Here is a 10535-nt window from a genome sequence, read left to right as displayed (position 1 = left end):
GTGGTCTAACGTTTAGAACAGAATTCGCAGTGCTACCACGGTCAACGCATGATGTGATTCTTGGGATTGATTTTCTGCAAGAGTGTGGTGCAACTTTAGACTGTCGTACGGGAGAAGTTGCTTTGAATTCTTCGTTACTTTCAGCTCTTGTGGATAACTCGACACCGGATTTTGGAGCATTTGCGGTGGAAGAAGATACTATTGTACCAGCTTTCTCTGCAGCATTCGTGCGGGTTTCCTCTATTCACAATCAGTGCGAATCTTTTGAAGCTGTGGTAGAGCCTACGACACTCGCCTGCTCTAAGAAGAGTATCGTCGTGCCTCGTTGCGTCGTTCCCGTGGTGAGAGGCCGTACCGAGCTGTGGACAGTGAACCACTCTGAAGAGCCAGCTGTGTTGCCCCGGGGCCTCAAACTCGCCCGTTTCGAGGAAGGTGTGTCAGGTTTCGTCGCGGCGTTAACCAACTCTGTCAGTGAGCAGCACGTGAAAAGAGATATGGAGACCCAAGTTAAGGCTATGATTAATCAGGCTCTTTCCCCAACCGAGCGTCGCACTCTAGTGGAACTCCTTCTGAAACACGTGTTCGTGTTCGACTTTGCCAAAGACGATTCAACACCACCGCCTACCAGTCGTATTCATCACACGATCAACACCGGCTCCGCACCTCCTATACGCCAGAAGCCCTATCGAGTCTCAGCCACTGAACGTAAGTTAATAGATGACCAAGTTCAAGAGATGCTAAAGCGAGGCATAATTCGAGAATCCTCCAGTCCTTGGGCGGCTCCAGTTATCCTTGTTAAGAAAAAAGATGGCACATGGAGGTTCTGTGTTGACTACCGTCGCCTAAATACGGCCACGAAGAAGGACGTCTACCCGCTTCCACGTATAGATGACGCAATTGATTGTCTGCACTCCGCTTCATACTTTTCTTCTATTGATTTGAGATCCGGCTACTGGCAAATCCCCGTGCACGCTGCAGATAGGGAAAAAACGGCATTCATTACACCAGACGGACTTTACGAGTTCAACGTTATGCCTTTCGGATTATGTAATGCACCTGCAACATTCGAGCGGTTCATGGATACAATCCTGCGTGGCCTCAAGTGGCAAATTTGTTTATGTTATCTGGACGACGTTGTAATTTTTGGCAAAACGTTTAGTGAGCACAACCGCCGTCTGGATATTGTGCTTGATTGCATGGAACGAGCTGGCCTTATCCTCAATTCCAAGAAATGTCATTTTGGGAACCGTGAAACAATTGTTCTTGGTCATTTAGTTGATAAAGAAGGTGTTCGACCAGATCCAAAGAAAATTGAAGCTGTCAAAAGTTTTACGGTGCCTCAATCAGTGAAAGAGCTGCAGAGTTTTTTAGGGCTCTGCTCGTACTTTCGACGCTTTATAGCTAGGTTTGCGGACATCGCTTACCCACTCACGTGTTTGCTGCATAAAGATGCACCGTTCAATTGGACCAGCGAATGTGACGCAGCTTTCCGGCATCTGAAATTTCTTTTGACCTCGGGCCCCATCCTACGCCACTTCTGCCCATCTGCACCAATTGAAGTGCACACTGATGCAAGTGGTATCGGTATCGGCGCTGTACTTATACAACGCCATGGTCACGATCAGCACGTGGTAGCATATGCCAGCCGTTCGTTGAGTAAGAGCGAAAGAAATTACACGGTTACTGAGCAAGAATGTCTCGCCGTTGTTTTCGCTGTACAGCGCTTCCGCTCCTATCTGTACGGGAATGCTTTCACCGTCGTGACCGACCACCACTCGCTTTGCTGGCTAGTGAGTCTTCGTGACCCCTGTGGCCGGCTTGCTCGATGGGCTTTGCGCCTACAAGAATTTAATTTCACTGTTGTGCATAAAAGCGGCCGTAAACACTCAGATGCCGATTGTCTTTCCCGTTTGCCGCTTCTAACGACTGAGGACGACGCAGACAACTTTGATGAATACTTGTCGTCACTTTCACAAGCCTTCCCCGATCTTCAAGTTTTTCGAACTGAGCAACGCAAGGACCAAACATTAACCTCTTTGTTTGATGCCGCTCAAGATTCTGTAAAGAATACTTTTTGCATTCGCGACGGTTTGCTTTATAAGAAGAATTTCGCTTCTGGAGGAGCACGCATGCTTCTTGTCGTACCCGAAAGCCTACGCATCACAGTTCTTGAAATGATGCACGACGACGCCACGTCTGGGCACTTGGGAGTGACACGCACACTCCACCGCACACAACAACGATTTTACTGGCCTAACATGCGTTCAACCATCCAGCACTATGTAGCCAGCTGTGTGCAATGCCAGCGCTTTAAGCTGCCGACTTCAAGTCCACCGGGCAAATTGCGGCCAATCACACCTCCAACAGCCCCGTTTGAGCAAGTTGGCATTGACCTCCTTGGACCTTTCCCACGATCCTCTAAAGGAAATCGATGGATTCTTGTGTGCGTAGACCACTTAACCCGTTATTGTGAGACAGCCGCGATACCAGTTGCTACTGCGTCTGAAGTATCTAACTTCTTACTTCGATTCGTCATTCTTCGGCACGGCCCTCCTGCAGTTCTCATTAGCGACCGTGGACGTCAATTTACAGCGGACGTTGTTGAAGAACTTCTCCGCCTCAGCAGCTGCAGTTTTCGCCACTCCACGCCATATCATCCCCAAACGAACGGTGTGGTAGAACGCACTAATCGTACGCTCACCACCATGCTTGCCATGTACGTCGCTGCAGATCATAAGGACTGGGATGGCGTACTCCCGTTCATCACTCATGAGTACAACACCGCGCAACATGAGACAACTGGCTACAGCCCCTTTTACCTGCTCTATGCTCGCTCGCCTCGCTGCGGCCTTGACACCATGCTACCATTTTTCATCCACGATGAACCTTCTCTTGCGACCACACTCTGCAGAGCTGAAGAAGCTCGCCAGCTTGCCCGCGTTCGAATTTTATCTTCGCAAGAGCGTTCCAAGAACCGCTACGACGTCCAACACCAAGAAGTTTCTTATGTTCCTGGTGACATTGTGTGGTTGTGGACCCCTCTACGCAAGCGTGGTCTGTGTCAGAAACTGCTATCCCACTACACTGGACCATTTGTTGTGTTGGAGTGCATAAGTGACGTTAATTACGTTATAGCACGACTAACTGCTAGTGGTCGACGGTCACGCCAATCTCAGGTGGTGCATGTAGCCCGCCTCAAGCGATTCCATCCCAGACGGTCTGTTTAACTCGCCCGACGGGCATCGTCTGCGAGGAGGGAAATGTAACGTGCTTCCACAGAACCTCGACGGAAGAAGCAGAAGATGAAGGACTGACCCGCGGGGAAAGAGGAAGAAAAAGAGAGAGCTGAAGGACGCTGCTAGGCTTCCTGCTTCCATCCTGCTTCGACCGGTCCCCTCTTTGAATAAACCCCCGTGCGTGCAAAGCACGTAACAATATTATGGATCTTATCGCGCCGACTCTTACCCATATATTTAATGTATGTTTTTCAAGTGCCGTTTTCCCACAAAGAATGCAGGTGGCTAAGGTTACGGTATTGTTCAAGAAAGGTGATCGAAATGACATCAAGAATTATCGCCCTATCTCAGTGTTGCCAATATTTTCAAAGGGTTTAGAAAAGATTATTCATGAGCGCCTTTCAATTTTTTTTCAGAAATATGACCTTTTAACCCCTGCTCAATTCGGATTTAGAAAGCATAGGTCCACGGAACTAGCCTTGATAGAACAAAAAGAGTTTATTTTATCACAGTTTTCAAGTAAGATGGTTGTACTGGGCCTGTACATTGATTTCACGAAAGCATTTGACTGCATTGTTCATTCCATTTTACTCAAAAAACTTGAATTGTATGGAGTGCGTGGCCATTGCTGGAATCTTATAAAATCTTACCTTGGCTATCGGCGGCAGTATGTTCAAATAGGTGAGCACTGTTCCGACCAAAAACCGATTGCAAGAGGAGTGCCTCAAGGCAGCATTCTTGGACCTTTTCTTTTTAATATCTACATAAATGATCTGGTAAATACATGCGCTGAAGCCAAATATATATTGTACGCCGACGATGCCAGCATATTTTTTTCCGCTACAGACTGTGAGCAAATCAGCTATATAGCAAACACCGCCCTTGTAAAACTTCTGGAATGGTCTGTGGCAAATCAGTTAGAAGTTAACACCAACAAAACTAAGGCTGTGCTATTTAGACCGAAATGAAAGCAGGTAAATATGAACGTAGATCTTATCTATGGCACCAGAAAAATAGAAATAGTAAGTAGTATTAAAATTCTTGGGGTCACGTTTTCGCAAAGTATGCTGTGGGATATTCATGTAGATTCTGTTTGCACTAAATTGTCAAGTGTCGTTGGTATTTTATCCAGATGTAGGTCTATATTACCTTTCAGCGTAAAAAAGCTGATATATAATTCTCTTTTTTACTCTCACCTCTCTTACTGCTTTTTGGTATGGGGATCTACCACAGTAACAAACTTAACAAAGGTGTACGTCCTACAAAAAAAGATAATTAGGCTTATTTTTGATGTCCCCTACAATTCTCATACACATGCTCTGTTCATTGAAGCAGATATAATGCCTGTCTGGAAATTGTTTAGCTATAGACTAATTGTTGCCTTTAAGTACGAATTAAAAGAAAATCGAAATTTCTTTCGCAACCTAGCCAAGCTAGAAATAAAGCCTACATCCTACACTATACGTCAGTCTGAATACTGGAAGGTGGTCACTCCCCGTGCTAACTATTCTATGGGTACACTATCGTACATTTTGCCTAAACTTCTTAATGATCTGAATAAATGTGGAATTGATTTAGGTCGCACTACAGTTCGTGAACTGCGCCACGTGATATGTCATGTTTTTGAACAATTCTAATATTGATTTCCTTGTGATACATTAAATCGAATCAATTTTGCGTTTCTGCATCTTTGTATTCCTGTATGTTTCATGTATGCTCCTGTACTGCCTTGTAGAGGGGACCGTGGGCTCTAGTCAAGCTGTTCAGCAGCTTTTACCCACGGCCCCTCCATCGTTTTGATGGAAATAAAGCTATTATTATTATTAATATTATATAGTTTCCTCAGAAGCAATCTAGGGACCTGTTGTCTGCAGTCAGTCATCCAGGCATGTTGACCTGTACAAAGGAAGAAAAAAAATAAGAGGAACTGAAAAGAAATTCCCACTCCATCTCTACAAATGTGCTTTACAACAGAAGGCATATATATCCTGGCAATCCCATTCAAGAAAGCTAGTCAATGTTTTGGTTAGGTTTCATGTGGCCCAAAAACCCAAGGTGACTCAGGCTATGAGAGGCGCTGTAGTGAAAGGTTGCGGAGTAATTTCGGCCACCTGCGGTTTCTTACCGTGCACTGACATTGCATAGAACACAGGCCCCTAGCATTTTGTCTCTATCAAAACGCGACAGGCTAGACCCGGATTGAACCTGCATCATTCAGCTTGTAGTAGTAGTACAGTTTAGTTGCGACAAAAAATATACAAAATTTGTCCTGGGTGAGAAGGCCAATGGCATTTTTGCCTGATGAGGCCATCCCAGCCCTGACAGCAGTGGCAACCACTATAGGCATATTCGAACACATTTGCAGTACAGTACATCGTACAACAACCAATATGTATGCAAGTACACAAAACAAAACAAATGGACAACCCTGAGGACTGTTTGCATGCTTCTGTATATGGAAAAAAAAGGTTTACAGATTCCCGAATACTATTTACACGTACAACACACCCAAATATCATCCATTACACAAAAGAAATTCTTTGACTTATTATTCCATTAGGTACATATGTCTTAGTGTTTTCTTTAGGTAGTGATGGGTAGATTGATAATTCAAAGATGGCTGGATATTTATTCAATAAATTTGCTATTTGCATACATAATCTCACATCACCATAGTTGGTGCGAGATCGGGGCACCTGTACTTTATCTTCTCTAAGGAGATGTGGAGTGTTTCTTTTTGTATTGAACCTCAATATTTGAACGGAGTAACATATACTGGCGCACGATTTCCAGAAATAACATATTTGAATAGCTTACTGATCTCTAGTATGTCATAGATCTTAAAGTATGGCAAGCAATGTTCTATTTTTGGAATTTTCGAATATCACACATTGAGTGCTTTTGCAGAAGGTGCAGCTAATCAACGTTTCTTTGTGTTGTGTCTGACGATACCAGGGAGCAGTATGTTAAACGTGAATGAAAGAGAGCATAGTAAGTTTGTTGCTTCACTGGCAACCTGTTTAATATGCCAAAAACACGTTACGTTCAATTCGGAGAGCTTCCGTGTGCGAATTCCAGAGAAACGTTTCATGAAAGAAACACCTGGAAAGCAAATCCTCTTACACTGGTTGATAATGTTATTCCTGAACTTTAATTTGAACTCACAATCTTTTTGCTACCTTTAGGCTTGAAAATCAGGTATTCCATCTTGTTTATCTTTAGGTCTAGTTTATTAAATGTTAACCAAAAGTCTAAATAGTGAAGCCATTCATTTGCTTCCCTGTAAACGAAGCTTTTATTGCAACCTGAAAAAAAATACATTAGTGTCATCTGCATGTAATACCATTTCAGAGCAGCCTGGGGTGTTTACAATATCACTCATATATATCAAGAATAATATGGGGCCTAGAATGGATCCCTATGGAACTCAGTATTTGATTGTGCCTCGATCAGAGTCGGTGCTCTTTATTGTGGTGTATTGCTCCCTGCAAATTAAGCAGCTTTCCATCAGGGCATGTGCTGTACCTTGGATTCCATAGAACGGTAGCTTTATTAATAATATATCATGATGGCCAGAATCAAAGGCTTTCCTGAAATCTAGAAATAAACCCAAAGTAAGCTTTCAATTCTTAATGTTGTCAAGAATTTTCTGCCTAATATAAAGTAAAGCAGTTTCAGTTGCCTTATTCTTCCTGAATCCAAACTGCTTGTTTACTATCAAGTTATGCAGAGTGAGGAAATCGACAATTCTTTCGTTCATTATGTGTTCAGCAACTTTTGAAAAGACTTAAAGCACTGACATTGGTCTATAGTTGTTCAAGTCTTCAAAAGCACCACCTTTATGAATAGCTGGAACACGAGCAAGCTTCATTTGGTTTGGAAATATCCCTACTTGAAGTATGCAGTTGCATATATGCGCAAGGACTGGAGTTATCAGTGCGGCTACAGCTTTCACGGGGGAAACTTTCACATCATCGTAGGCTGATGCATAGTTGTCCTTCAGCATCATGATTATGTTGAGGACTTCTTCGGCGCAAGTTGGAGTGAGAAATACAGCTTTTAGACATTGAACATTCATGTATTGTTCACATGATAATGTACCACGAATATCATTTTAGGCACCAACTTCTACAAAGTGCATGTCGAAAAGGTTTGCAATGTTTTCGTCAGTTCAGCCTTGTGTAGGTAATGCACAGCGGTAATGTCATCTTGTGTAATAGCCTTAACTTGCAGCTTTTCTACAATCTCATTTACTTTGCTTAGCAAGTCCACATCCTGGGTTTCAGTCAATATATGAAGCTCTGGAGTTAGAAAGCAACTACACCACTCCAAATCATCTAGGTCCTGCTTCAGCTGAGTTATATCACTATCTAAATTGTTAGATTCCAGCCCTTCAACTCATTTCGTTAGTTGTTTTGTAGTTTTTTTCTTGAACAGTCAGGTGGTTCTGAAAGTCGTCAAACTTATCAGAGACCAACTGCATTTGCGTCTCAAGTGCATCAAACTTTTTTGCAAAGGCAAAAGAGCATCAAGCTTCGTTTCAGTCTGCAGTAATCTGAGTATCACGTCGGAATCATGCTGCGGATTTTCTGTGATGCTTGTGCCCTTGTGGTTGCCTCGACAAGTCACATATCCATGCTTTCTTTCTAGCTTCGTGCTTAGCATTGAAAGATTCTTCTGTTATTCCCGCACATGCACCACGATGAAAATTAAATTTGCACTCTGAGCATGTTGCAAAGATGCTATCAGTGAGTGGAAGACGGCAAGCACAACGAGCTTAGTACGCTCAGATCTTTTCCAAAAAACCCAGCCACTTAGGAGCAGCGCCGACAAAAAAGGAAAACAAAATCACATTCAGTGAGGCATAATTATGCACAAACCTGCAAAAAGGCAGAGACGGTTACATGATGCTCGCAGTTACGGTCACCCCAGCCAAGTGGGGTCCCAGTGCAAGGGATCTTCTTTTATAGCCCACAGTGAACCGTTGATGCTGTGCCGGATTTCCGGGTGACACCGACGACCACGCCTTCCTGGTCCGCTGCTCGAGACTACCGTGCGTCTTCAGGGCACGTGCGATGACCAGTGAGATGTATGGCTGCACAGTGGTTAATCTGCACAAAGGCAGAGACGGTTATGTGATGGTCGCAGTTATCGTCGCTACTTTGCAGTGGTGACGATAACTTGACGTAACTTTTCATAACATAACTGATGACTTGGCATTACTTGAGCACATGAAGAACACAATAACCACTGAGCCATCGCGCCGGATTCATCATTTCAATAAATATGCATGACAAATTCTATGTGGCTGTCATAAAACATAACTAATATCCACATTCTGTGCAGCACACTACCTCTACACTAAATACCTACTGCGAATACTGACCTCTGCATATATTCCCTTTACATTAATTGGAATAGAATACTTAGAAAACTTGTCCCACTTATCATTGACTCGCTACGAGCTGTTGAGAATGTTGCTCCATAAAACGTACATTCAGTAGTGCTCCTTGCAAAAGAATCCCAACTGGAGAATATTCAAGCATTTATTCTTATACACGCTATTGAACAAGTGCTTCAAAATCCCGAAATACCCTGCACGAAGCCTGGTACGTACGCCGATACTGAAACGGGCACAAGCCATGCAAAACCTACCAGGCAAACTGCGAACCAGTTCATCACGGTTTTGCGCCCACAACTTGAAACACTAAGACGAAACAGCATACTCATACACTAGAGTGCGCTCTTTGGAACAAGCGGGTTACAGCGCTTCCATGCCGTGCTCATTATCCAGAAAAACTAAAACAGCACATAGTGGCTGCATCAGCGCCATTTCAGAACCATACGTGAGCTTCAGACAACAAGCTCATTATTGTAAGGGTGAAATACCATCTCAAATTCAGTTAAGTTTTTTCTTCAAGTGCAGCCCGGACAGAGCAGTAAAAAGGAGACACTTGCATGCAGGTACCCTAACCAAACGCTGATAGAAAAATCAACGAAAGCAAGGAACACGCTCAAAGTAAGAATTATTTCATTGAAACAATTAACGTGTTCATCAAAAGGCGCAGCCATAATAAAACAGCGCGAGCAGAATTGCATTCGTGGCGCAAATAAGCGCCAAGTTACATTGGCGGTTTTGTAATGTAGCAGTCTGAAATCAGAAACCCATACTCTGCCTCTCGCACAATTGGTACTGGAGAGATTTGTGCACTCGTAAGCGGGGTTCATGAACGAGCCTATCGGAACGAAATGTAAGCCATCTCTTGTCGAGGCGACCTTTACTCAGCTTTCGCAATGAATTGCCCGCAGGCCAGCGGGGGCGGCCAACCGCTCGGATAACAGGGATGGACGAATCGATACGAGTGCAACGAAAGGGGAGACCGGATGCAGCTCATAGGTTCTTCGCGGTGTTTGTACACGCTCGCCATTTGCGCCGGCAACCATCATTTTTTTTCAACCGTCACTCTATTAGCATTCCTCCACCGCCGCTTCAATAATACTTTGACAAACGCCTCTAACGCATAGTTTCATTTCGGCCTTCACTCACGGGCTAAGCGATATTTCTGGCTCTGCACCTACCTTTCGACACGGAAAAGCCAGTAGAGAGCTCGCGAGGAGGGCTTACCGTCCCGGGTTTCGCACCGAGTGCCTTTCCGCGCGTCAGGAAAGACATAGCGGCACAGACGTAAGCGCATTATTCGAGAACATGGCGGCTGCCGCTGCTCACACAAACGTGCTTACAAACGCCGCTTACAAACGTGGATTGGAAGTTTGTCGCTGCGCACATAATCTGCTCTGCACACACAGCACTGCTTAGAAAGGCTAAGGAGACCAAATGAATAAAAATAATCGTGTAGACTTACCGTAAGTGGACGATTAAGTTGAATTTCAATTGAAACCTAATCCATGAGAGAAAACGCCGCCGACGCCGACACACCGGCGCACACAGTTGTTTGCTGCCCGGATGATTTTCCGCCGCCTCCGGGCAAAATGGGTAAAAAGTGAAACAGAAACCAATTTCACGGTCATGTCTATATTGGTTGCACTCTTGCCAAGTGTAGCTTGCTCTAGCATCCAAGAACACAAAGGGCCATTGGTTTAAAGCATAAATTCTCCACTTGCGATTTAAAAGCCTTATTGCTTTAGCGAAAACTAAAACCGAAACCTTACTACTTTGTCAATGTGCGCCGCATCTCCCATGGAATAATATGTGGCGCCCTTTTCAAATAATTATAATTCTGCATAGCATAACGTCTTTTTGGCGTGTGCTCGTGTTTGGAAAACCGGTATGGACCACAG

General features: G+C 44.2%; 1 long non-coding RNA gene across 1 annotated transcript; it reads right to left on the bottom strand.

Moving 5' to 3' along the window:
- Positions 1–3707: 3707 nt before the first annotated feature.
- On the bottom strand, positions 3708–10168 carry LOC144094970 (uncharacterized). Its single transcript, XR_013306638.1, has 3 exons — positions 10100–10168; positions 8117–8347; positions 3708–5132 (listed from the first exon to the last, which is right to left on the bottom strand). It is a non-coding gene; the product is annotated as an uncharacterized LOC144094970 (long non-coding RNA).
- Positions 10169–10535: the final 367 nt, after the last annotated feature.

Source organism: Amblyomma americanum, chromosome 6, assembly GCF_052857255.1.
Source record: "Amblyomma americanum isolate KBUSLIRL-KWMA chromosome 6, ASM5285725v1, whole genome shotgun sequence".
NCBI classification, from domain to species: Eukaryota; Metazoa; Arthropoda; class Arachnida; order Ixodida; family Ixodidae; genus Amblyomma; species Amblyomma americanum.
The sequence above is the reverse complement of the archived record's forward strand: the minus strand, read 5'-3'. Positions and strand labels throughout refer to the sequence as shown.